Raw genomic sequence first — 12,456 nt, 5'->3', positions numbered from 1 at the left:
TCTGCAGTTATTCCATCTTTTACTGGCGATTTGTTGTTTTTCATTTCTTTCAATGCCTTCTTTATTTCTGATTTGCTTATTTCTGGCTGTAGCTCTGAGTTGACATTTTTTACTTTAGCCTTAAGTTGGTTTTTAATTGTTTCTGGTGGTTCCTTTTTTGTTTTATATAGTTCTGAGTAGAAATGGTGGATAATATTTATAATGTCATCTTTAACGTTTGTTTCTAGTCCGTTTTCTTTTTTTTTTTTGTTTATTTCACACTTACCTAATTTCGGTCTTAAGCATTTCATATTTTTGTTGTTTTGTATTACTTTTTCTCTTTTTATTTCTTGTTCTTTTCTCTTATTTTTTCTTATTATTCTGCTTATTGTTTTATTGATTTCTACATATTCTATAGCTTCCTTCTTTTATCCATAAGCTTCTTTGTTTCTGCTGATATATAATTGTTCTTTTTTAGATCCTTTTTTGCTATTTCTTTTCCTGATGTAATCATCGTTGCTGTAAGTATGTTGTCTATTTCATCTATATCTTTGTCATCACTGTCTAATTTTTAAGTAAGTTGTTCTTTTAATAGGTCTTTGTATATCTCTTTATATTGCCCTAGTTTGTTTCTATCTACTAGATCCTAGTTTTTAATTATTTTTCTTTTCATTTCATAGTTATCGTCAACACTAATTTTTGCTCTGACCATCCAGTGATCGCTACCTGTTGTGAATCTGTTAAGAACTGTTACATCTTTAATGATATATCGTTCCGTGGACAGTATGTAGTCGATCTCATTTTTTGTGGATCCATTAGGGCTGACCCATGTCCACTTTCGTTGGGCTTCTTTTTGTAAAAGGAGTTCATTGCGTATAGATGCTTTTCTTCTAGGTAGTTCATCAAAGTAGCACCTCTATCATTTCTCTGACCATAGCCGAAATCTCCTATTTTAGTTTCTTCATTGTTTAGTTTTCTACCCAGTTTGGCATTGAAATCTCCAATTACTAGTATAAGACGATTTTTATGTTCTTCCATAGTCTTTGATATATCTTCATAAAATAGTTCGATATCTTCCGTCATCATAAGCTGTCGTGGGGGCATATACCTAGATAATTTGAATTAATGTTCTTCTTATTTTAAGTATGACATAGGCTGTATTCGGGTTTCTTCTTTTCGTCGAGTTTCTGATAGGCCTATGATATCTCATTTTATGGTTGTTAATTCTTCTTTCAGTTCATGTACTTATTCATCCGTAGACATCGATCTAATATTGTATGTCCCTATTGACAGGTTGACGGATTTTTTTGATTTATGTTGTGTTCGTCTTAGTGGGTTTTTGTTTATATCTATCAAAAGCGAATTATTGCGTCTCCCAGATACAGCGAGGCAGACCTTTGAGGTGTGGGATAATATTATGGGTTATTTCTGGTTTCGTCATAATTTACACTGAAATTACTAACAAGAGAGTGCTCTTACTTCCACATGTTCAAATTGATATATAGTACCAACAGATGCTAGTTATATACCATCAGTACTAATAAAATGGAAACTATCAAATTAATGTCAATTTCATTGAATAATCAAAACAATCGAAAATATAAAATATACCAAAACAAGACAATAAAAGTAAAAGTAGAAGAAGAACTAACCGACCCTATTGAAGCTGGTAATGGGATAAGACAGGGAGATTTTCTGAGTCCTCTATTGTTCAACCGGATTATGGATGAAATAATAAAAAGTAAGAAATAAAAGAGGATACCAAATGGGAGAAAAACAAATTAAAATAATCTGCTATGCAGACGACGCAGTACTATTCTTTCAAAGTAAAGATGATTTACAACGTATGCTACACCAATTTCATATAACCGCCAGAAAATTTAACATGTTAATTTCCTCAAAAGAGACAAAATGCATGGTTACAATAGCAAGTTTACTAATATGTTAATTGGAGCTGGAAGGTCAGATAATAGAACAAGTGATGAAGTTTAAATATCTAGGTATCACATTATCTAGCTACGGAAAGCTCGAAACTTAAGTGGAAGATCCACTGAATAGAGCAAACAGAGCCGCAGGCTGCCTAAATGAAACAATATGAAGAAATAAAAATATCGGGAAAGAAACCAAAGGCAGAATTTACAAAATTTACAATAATGACATACGCAGCAGAAACAAGACCTGACATAAACAGGACAAAAAGGATGTTAGAAACAACAGAGATATAAACACTTAGAAAAATTGATGGTAAGACACTATGGGACAGAGCTAGAAGTACAGATATACGATGTAGATGCAAGGTGAAGAACATCAAGAACTGGTTAAGAAATAGAAGAGTAGAATGGAACGATCATATAAGCCAAATGACAACAAATAGAGTAGTAGACACGGCAAGAGACGGTTACCCAATAGGAAGACGATCAGTAGGAAGACCACGAAAACCATGGAACGGCAACTTACTGGAGGCACATTGAAAAACAGACAGAGTCATGGCTATATAAAAAGAAGAAGAAGAAGAAGAAGAAGTAGAAAAAGATACACAGGATAAACATTAAAATAGCTGCAAGAAAGAGAAAATGAATCAGTCATATTAATGTAGAATAGCAGAGGACAGAATGTTTAGAGAAAATAATGAATCAGTCATATTAATTTAGAATAGCAGAGGACAAAGTATTTGTCATAGCCTTGGACAAGTGTCCAATTGAAAAAAGACCACAGGTCGTTCAAAAAAGACGGAACTCTAGAAAGAAAATAGAATAGATTTAAAAAAAAAGCATAAACGTGTCTTTTCCTACTCTTTTAATATTGAAAATACGCAAATAGAACCTTGAATTAAAATGTAACCTTTGATATCTGTGATAAACCCATCACCTGAACAATGGCGCCGATGTATGAAGTTGAAATTTTTTACACCTATTTTAACTGTTTTTATTTTTTTAATATCTATATATGAGTTGCGAACGATATCACAAACTTATTTATTTTCCACAAACAGGCTCTTTAATACCTTAAATTATTACTATACAAATCTGATTCGAAATATCGTCAAAAAGGAATACACGGCATGTAAAATTTAAATTTTCAATAAAAAGTAAAATATTAGGCATTACTTATGGGGTTCAAAGAACGAGCCTTTACGAAAATTTAAGTACTAAGAAAACCACCACAATCGGGTATACCCAGGGTAATGATTAAATAATTAATCGGCTAATTCTTCAGTCACCCCTTTAATATGATTTTGTCAAATTGGTCCTTTTTAGGACCAACTATTCTAATAACATAATGTTTATAACTGTTAAGGGTATATCTAGAGATCAAGAAATTTTACTTTACTTAAACTTATCAGACATATGCGCTAAACACGAATCTGACTTATTTCTAGTGCAGGAAACACATATAGGGCCTAACGTAGGGTATTTGGAATAAAGCTTATCGCTGAAAACCACATTATAGATATAGACATGCTATCTCTGTCGGAAAAAAAGCAAAGAATAACTCAAAGTAAGAAAGGACAAAACCAGTCAGCTTTCAGAGAAACTTTCAACGATGTTGAGCTTGGATCCACCATCTACATATTTAATGAAAAATAATACAACTACCGACATTGAGGATCTGAGCACAAAGCTTATTACGAAATCTGGACCAAAAACACCACAATGGCTTATCCGGATGATGAACAACTGTATTCAAATTATGGAAACACCCAAAATCTAGAGACAAGCCAAAGTTCTTACCTTGCTTAAACCTGGCAAAAACTCCAACGACCACAAAAACTATCGGCCAATATCTTTATTTTGTCAGCTATTTAAAATACTTTTGCACAAGATCGTTAATATGATTTCACCGATATTTGAAGAAAAGCTCAAATTAAAAGACAAAAGTGGCTATAGATAGGGAAGATCAGGTACATTACAAATGCTAAATCTTACCCAACACATCAAAGACGGGTACGAAAAATATCGGGTATCAGGGGTGGTATTTTTCAATCCAAATGCCGCTTACGACACCTTAAATTACAAAATATTTCTCGAAAAACTATACGATATCCCCTTAGATAACAAACTCACTTATATTATTTGCGTATGCCTACACAAGAGAATATTTTTTGTATCACTCAATGTTAAGAATAGCAGATGAAGAACGGTCTCGCTTGGGGTAGCATAAAGGCACCTACACTGTATAACATTTACACAAACAAACGATCCATACCGGTAGATACTAGGACTTCTATTATATAGACGAGACACCTATTATTGCACAATAAAAATAAACTATGAATCAATTTTCAGCCAAAACCCCTGAAAAACTCGTGGGTGCTCCTTCAATTTCCTCGACATAGACGTTTTCACAAAACTGAACATCCAATCTTGTCATAAAATCATTGAACTGTAGACTTCCTATAAATTCCTTGAAAATAGTTTGTATTACACCGGGTCAGTCACAGATTATTGTTTAAAACTAAAAGGTAAATTGAGGACCAGAAATAATATTCTTCGCAAGCTTGTCAGCTAAAAATGAGGCGCACGTCCTTCCGCCCTTAAAACATAGACGCTTGTACTATATGCTTCTGCTGCCGAATATACCTTGTTAGACAAATTAACCATTCTGTCTATTAATTTTAACACAAAAATATCTATTGTAGCACTTAACCATATTTATTTTGAGATAACCTTCTATCAAGATATCATATGTAGTACACAAATAAGACCAGAACTAAAATATTAAAAAAGCTTTATACAATATATCGCAGAAGATTGGATAAAATAAAAGTAGTTTTTATTATTCAGATGCTTACATAAAATGTACAAAGACATACTCACGTAAACAAAATATATTACGAAATTTCTTGAACTAATTGAACTAATAAAATTATATTAAATAAAAAAACAACATCTTTAAAAATACAGAAAAAATAAAATTTACGATGCAAGCGAACATTCCATTCAATAATAAGCCCAAATCCTTTTGTATCTACATACCTGTTTTCTAAAGAACCAGTTACATTTTAGTACTTAGTTATACCAGGTAATATAATATCCTCTGTTACACAGTGTAATGCATATGACATTCCACTGTCTACAAACAGTAGATAAAAATAAGGAGCCCATATAAACCGTTCAGGGTATATGTTGAAAACATACGGTATAATCGCACAGTTGCCAAACTCTCAGAGCTTACTTAAACCGATAAACGTATGGTTCAAATATACAATGAAGAAGATCTGAACGACCCCTATAATATATACACGTGAACTAAGCGATATACATTTATGATACAGGGGTATTTACGGGCTCCAAAAAATTTTTATAAATTATTAAACTCTACATGTTGATGAATCGACTGAACCAATATTACGGAATTGTCAAGTGAGCTCCGTATATCGGTATCCACTTGACCACGGAGCTCAATTGAACCTGAATTTTAACATGGGCGGAGTTCACTTAATGCCGTAGATATATATATATATATATATATATATATATATATAAATATATATATAAATATATATATATATATATATAAATATATATATATATATATATATATATATATATATATATATATATATATATATATATATATATATAGATATAAGCTTCTAGCAGAATACGAAAAATGGGGATTAAAAGAAAATTTAAAAAAAAAAAAACAGAATGAATGTGTATGGGAGGACCAGAAAAAAATATTATACTAAATAAGTGAATTTAAACACAAAATTATTTTTTTTTCCTTTCTTCCAATCCATGCACCCTTTCATCCTTTCATCTTAACAAATTGCTGTTCTTTCAGGGATCTTACTGCCTTTTATGATGTCTTCCTTTGTAGCCTTATTTTAGATTTTACGTAATGCATTCACTAAGTCCCTGTTTTAATAATTTTTTGACCGTATCTGTCTATCGGGTTGGTGATTGCCTTCGACTTCTTCCCTTTGGTTTTCCCTAAACTACTACTCTTTAGATATTACCCAAATGTTTCTTATAAAACTTAAGAGGTCGCTGGTTAAATAATATTAGATAAATAATAATGAAGAAAAAATGCAGTATTTTGTTTGTAAATAAATTAGCGAAAAATAGCAGATACAACTGTGAACCAATTACGAAATTAACTAGCCATACTCATTATTGTTGTCTGTACAAATAACATAGACTTACCCTTTGAAATATTGAAGTCGTATTCTTAACCAGTGAAATGTCGTTGGTATACCACGTCGGGACACCCGAGGCTCGATAGGACGAGAACCGATCACACTAGGTCCGTTTGGTTCGCTGTCTTGGGATGAAGTATAAGTGTCGTCTTGAGAGCGTCAGAAACCACCCTCTGTCCACGCTTCGAGGTGGTCGGTAGCACGAGGGTATACCCATAAATCACTCTATTGTATTGCGATTTTGAGTGGCGATAATTTAAGTTAATTGTCGCCGTAATACGATACTGTACTCTTGTGTGTATTGGCGACACAAAAATAACAAAAGAAGTCAAATTCTCCGTACTTAAAACATAATAAATGAGATAGCTAGTTTAACAATTTTACGAAATAACAGGAAGCAATATATTTTAACAAAGTCGTTAGAATACAGCATTGAACTAGATCACATTATAGTACACTAAAAGAAAAATATTAAATGTAAAAATATGAAAAGAAATAGTACATACTTTCCCAAACATTCTCCCGCGCCAAAAAAGAATGTTTTTAAGAACAGCTGAAAGTATAAGTATAAAGAATAGACATGAAAAAATCGATATACTAATGAAGAACTAATTAAGAATAAAATATGAATTTGAATAAAATATGAAAAAAGCGGCGGTCATATTTTGACCACAGAACATTGTTGGATGCCATCTGACCCTGTGCTCAGATTAACAACGCGTACAATGTCATCAATTAGAAAAGAATAGCGTCGAATCAGTAGAATTTTTCGACTCACTAAACTAGAAAGACTCTGTCATACATAATACCGTTGGCCCCTTTTTGGCCAAGTCTTCAATGACAGCCAGGAAGTAATGATATTTCGACGAGTTCCACAATAGGAAAATGCCAGTTTGGTGAAAATTGTAATAAACTTCTATCAAATAAAAGGCAGACATCGAGCACAGTTTAATTTACTCTTGCCCAAGTACTTTCGATCCCTAGATCATCTTCAGGGGCATCTGAAATAAGCCAAGAAACGTTTTTTTTATAACTAAAGAAATTGATTAACTTCGATAAAAACTCGAAGTTTATGGTTGATAAAGAGTTTTTATGTGATTAACGTTTATAGACTTACTTCGTCAATTGCGGCCTATCTGACATGAACAAAATGTCATAAACATATAATTGTACATTACACTACACTACAAAAGGACAAACAAACACTTTAAAATTATTAAAGAAAAGCTACATTGTGTGCCGAAGCCGGAGACAGAATGGCTCCCGATCTAACAGAAATTTTGGGGTGACATGTGACAAATGACAGCTTGGATGAGCAGTCACAATCATAGATATGTGATCTGCACCTTTTAAAAATTTGTATGAAACTAAGTATTGACCAAAAGTCAATGTGTTTGTGAAGCAAATTAGAAATGTTGGTATTTGAAGAAGTGATTTTCTAAAGGAACAAGATAAATTTGACGGTTGGTTAACAAAAGAAGCAAAACGCGAGACCGTGATTCGCAAACCGTACAATTCGTCGCTCCGAATGAGGTGTAATCAGGCCACGTACACAAGAATTATGTGGATTAACCAACGCGAAAAGTTCTTGAAGCCGTTTAGTCACAAAAAATACAAACATTTATATGACAAGAACCGGAACACGAGACACATTTAACACCTTGATTAGGTACCTTAGGGTGCTTTGTGGCACTAATGAAACCACAAGTAACGGAGATTTTATCGAAATATTGAAATAAGACAGCGATAATCGAAAGCGAGTAGAAGAAGACAATAAATTCAATTGAAATAAGGTTGTGAGATTTATGAAAATCTACCCTGGCTACGAATAATAATGAAGGCGTGTGGTTTTGATACTTGAATGCATTTCAAAGGCCTCCTTGAATCTAGAAAATGCCGAGTATGGCGCGAAAAGTTGGATTTGTTCATTTTGTTGAGCATTGTAAGATACAAGCACGAAAGAGAGGACAATACAAACATAAATTACCAAATCAACACGAAGAGAATATCTAGATTTAAAGAAGCGAACGGTTTTAAACAAAATCAATTGCAAACAAGTGAGAATATCGATAAAAAAGGTAAGTAACGAAAGGTATAGTAACAAAAGAAATCAAGTGAAATGTGTTTAAATTAACATGCAAGACATACAGAATGAGATGGAAAGTATGATACACGTAGAACAAAAATAATTCACAAAAATCAGCACAAAAACAATGTAAAAATGTAAAACTATCAATCGTAAATGTAATATATATATATCTATAATTAATGTATGATATTAATCAAACTATATATAAAAGTACCTACTGATATTATGAATTAAAAGTAGAAATAAATTTAAAAATTGCTGTGTAAATATGATCCAATTTAATTATGTAAATTAAGTTTAAAAATAATGCGCGAATGACCGAATCAAGCTTAAATTAAAAAGAAACAAACAACAATTAATTAAAATTAATTAATTGAAACACAATGAAATTAATTGAATCAAAGTTATAATTATTTATCATCCAAATGTTTTGTATAAAACTTAAGAGGTCGCTGGTTAAATGGTATTAGATAAATAATAATGAAGAAAAAATGCAATATTTTGTTTGTAAATAAATTAGCGAAAAATAGCAGATACAACTGTGAATAAATTACGAGATTAACTAGCCATACTCATTATTGTTGTCTGTACAAAGAACATAGACTTACCCTTTGAAATATTGAAGTCGTATTCTTAGCCAGTGGAATGTCGTTGGTATACCACGTCGGGGCGCCCGAGGCTCGATAGGACGAGAACCGATCACACTAGGTCCGTTTGGTTCGCTGTCTTGGGATGAAGTGTAAGAGTCGTCTTGAGAGCGTAAGAAACCACCCTCTGTCCACGCTTCGAGGTAGTCGATAGCAAGAGGGTATACCCATAAATTACTCTATTGTATTGCGATTTTGAGTGGCGATAATTTAAGTTAATTGTCGCCGTAATACGATACTGTACTCTTGTGTGTATTGGCGACAATACACACAAGAGTACAGTATCGTACATTTATATCGATTAGCAATTTTACGAAATAACAGGAAGTAATATATTTTAACAAAGTCGTTAGAATACAGCATTGAATTAGATCACATTATAGTACACTAAAAGAAAAATATTAAATGTAAAAATATGAAAAGAAATAGTACATACTTTCCCAAACAACCGGCACGTGTTATTTTTGTAAAAATTTTAATATTTTTCAAAATATTAAATTGTAGTTACGTCGTGGATTATTAATTCTCGCAAGAACAGATGTATTTGCTCTTCTGGCTGGCTAGATATTCAAAACAGTTCTCCAACACCACTGATCTATAATGCATCGATTTTTTTCCTATCTGCTAATCGGATACCTGACGTATCAGAGGCATAGCTAAATATTGGTAAAATCAGTTTTATTACAGGATTGATCTTAGTGTTTTTAGTGTTATGTGTGTGTTCTTCCATATTTTCTTGAGGATAGACATAGTGGTTTTATTCATTGATATTTTTAATGCCACGTCATAAAAAAATAGAAACAAAAAATGTTATCCAAAAAACTATTTTATTATTTATAATTATTTGTCCACTTTAGCCAAAAAAAAATGTTTGCGCTGGACCTCCCTTATCACTTAGGGGTAATATAAAGTATATAATAATCTATTCTCAGACCGACCGAACATACATATAAAATTTCATAACAATCGGTCGGAGTATGGCAACTAACTCTGTGACATTAATATGGCGATTAAAAAATATGGGTTAGTAATGAAGGTGTAAAAATTATATCTATATATATTTTTGAATGCTACATTATGAAAAAATAAAAAACTTTATCCAAAAAATAAAAAAAAATCTTTGGGGTGAACCATTTTTATCCCTGAGGGGTATAAATAATAGATTAAGACCTATGCACAGACCTACCGAATATATGTGTAAAATTTCATGAAAATCGGTTGAGCAATTTCTGAGGAGTATGGCAACTAACTCTGTGATACTAATATTGTTATTAACAAAAGGAGTTAGTAATTAAGGACTGAAAATTATGTATTTTTTAATGTCACATCATAAGAAAACAAAAAATTTTGTCCAAACAATAAAAAAAATTTTGGGATAAACCACGTTTGATATTGAATTTACTTAGAAACATTTTTCTACTAACGAAAATCGTTCTCAAAATACCCAAAATTGTCAAAAAATGGACAATCTAAATGTCAAAATTAACACATTTTCAATTAAAATTTTGCCTATTATTCATTAAAAAGTCTAGTAAATTATACCGACAATCATAAAGTATAAGATATTACTCTAGAAAATTAACGGCTTCTATTCGACTAGATAAGTGTTGTATTCCCAACATAACTAGAGTCAAGACTCAACCCGTACGATTCTACATGTGCAAATATCGTGAAAAAGAAATATGGCAGAATAGGGAAGAAATAATGCGGACCTGGATGAAGAAACCAATGCATGCTTAGTATCTCAATAAAATTAGCCAGTAAACGTCGAACTGTTGGATGACATCAGGAACGATCTTTCCCGAAATACAAGGTTTCTATTTGTCATTCACGATCAGGTGATTCAAAACTACCGGAAATATGTCCTCAAAAATCCTGTAGGTGCAAAATGACAAATGTGCAAAAAAAAGCATTTGAATATCATAACGTTTGTGCAATGCTCATGCCTTGTAATTTAGCATACTAAATGTTTCATGTATTTTCTACTAATATACTTGCAAAAGTTCAATGTGTAATAAAATTTTTGCCTAACTGTCCAAACTTTAACCATTTGTGTAAATTATTTTATATTTTTGAGCATGCTTTATCTCTGAAGATATGTGTGAAAGAATACGAAATTATAAAGATATAAAAGGCAATTAATTTAACAACAGAAGGTAATTTATTACTGCAAATATTGATTTTAAACAAGTAATTTAAAAAATAATAATAAACCTGCTATTTAATACATAAACTTTTAAAAAATTTTCTAGAAAAACTCCAAAAATAAATTAATTTTATTATTTCCACTAAATAATTTTATGTACCTGTTTTTAAATCTGAGGTAATCACATAATCACATAATAATCACTATAAAACTTTTAATTGCTAATATAAACACAATAAAAATTAAACGCGTATTTTCCTATGGTACCAATTTATACATTTTTATAAGTTCGTAGTTTTTATTTTGTATTAAATGCAGAATCGGTCGTTGCCTCGTGACATATGACTTCCTCTCTCTCAGGTTCAATATATGTGATTATTGCAGATTATTATAATAAATGACAGAACTTGTTTTATTATAAGTTTTATTATTAGCTGTAGTAAAATAGCATATGATATTTTTAAACCAACATGATAAAGAAATATTTAAATATGATGTTTACGCATTCAGGGAACAGTCAACGTGAAAATCAAAACCGTTAACCAGCTTCAGACAAGACAAGACACAGTAAATTATAATCCTAGGGAATAAAACACAAAATTAATTTGTTCAATAAATACAATTTAATTTTTGTTTAAAAAATTATTCAAACTATTTATTATTACTTTGTAGAATTTTCTTTCATCCAGATGACACAAAATTATTGTTTAAAAGTTAAAATAAAGTAATAAAAATTAAAAAAAAAAAACAGTAATAAAACAAATTGTGTAATAAAATGTTAGGCGTAGTTCTTGAAATTTGTTACAACGTATTGGAGTAAGTCCAGTTTTAACTTATGGGATATGTGGCTTTATGGATTCTTAGCTGGTACAGGAAAAAATAATTTTATTTATATATTTACTTACCTTTACTAATTAGTCCGGATAAATTACTACCACTAACAGTTTGAAAATATAGTGATTGTTTCTTATATAGAGTACTTCATGCATTGATTAATTTTTCAAAGTATCATTTATTATTTCTAATCGGTTAGAATGTCATTATTGTCGCGGTTAGTGCCCTGTGACTTATGATCCTTTCTAGTATTCAATACTTAATAGGCACTCTTTATACGATCAATAACAACAAAGTCACTTTTTTAATATTTTTCTTGTCTACTTATAAGTTTTTAAAATTGTTAAACCGAAGAATTAAAAATTTTCTGTTACAAAAGTAAAACTACATTATATGTTGGTTATAGATTTTAAATAAGCGTTTTACATAATATGAGTCAAAGACACACATGTTTTAAATTATACTGTTCTACCTAGAGAGAGATTTCCCTGTCAAATAAAATTATGGTGAATAATTAAAATTAATTAAACGAATAAATCAGTTCATAGATAGATATGCTACTCATATATTTGTCATAAAGCAGATTTTAGAGAGTATTAGAATAAAATAGACCCTCTTT

At 31.1% G+C, this 12,456-nt stretch overlaps 1 protein-coding gene across 4 annotated transcripts in view; it reads right to left on the bottom strand.

Moving 5' to 3' along the window:
- LOC140436940 (scavenger receptor class B member 1-like) overlaps window positions 1–12,027 on the bottom strand; it is a 514,509-nt gene extending 502,482 nt beyond the window's left edge. The window contains exon 1 of one of the 4 annotated variants that reach the window (XM_072526114.1): window positions 11,909–12,027. The gene's annotated coding sequence lies outside the window, so the exon portion shown is untranslated. Of the gene's footprint in view, window positions 1–6,128; window positions 6,279–8,818; window positions 8,936–11,163; window positions 11,184–11,908 lie in introns of those variants that run through there. The other 3 variants (XM_072526115.1, XM_072526111.1, XM_072526112.1) reach the window with 3 other exon arrangements.
- Window positions 12,028–12,456: the final 429 nt, after the last annotated feature.

Source organism: Diabrotica undecimpunctata, chromosome 3, assembly GCF_040954645.1.
Source record: "Diabrotica undecimpunctata isolate CICGRU chromosome 3, icDiaUnde3, whole genome shotgun sequence".
NCBI lineage: Eukaryota > Metazoa > Arthropoda > Insecta > Coleoptera > Chrysomelidae > Diabrotica > Diabrotica undecimpunctata.
The sequence above is the reverse complement of the archived record's forward strand: the minus strand, read 5'-3'. Positions and strand labels throughout refer to the sequence as shown.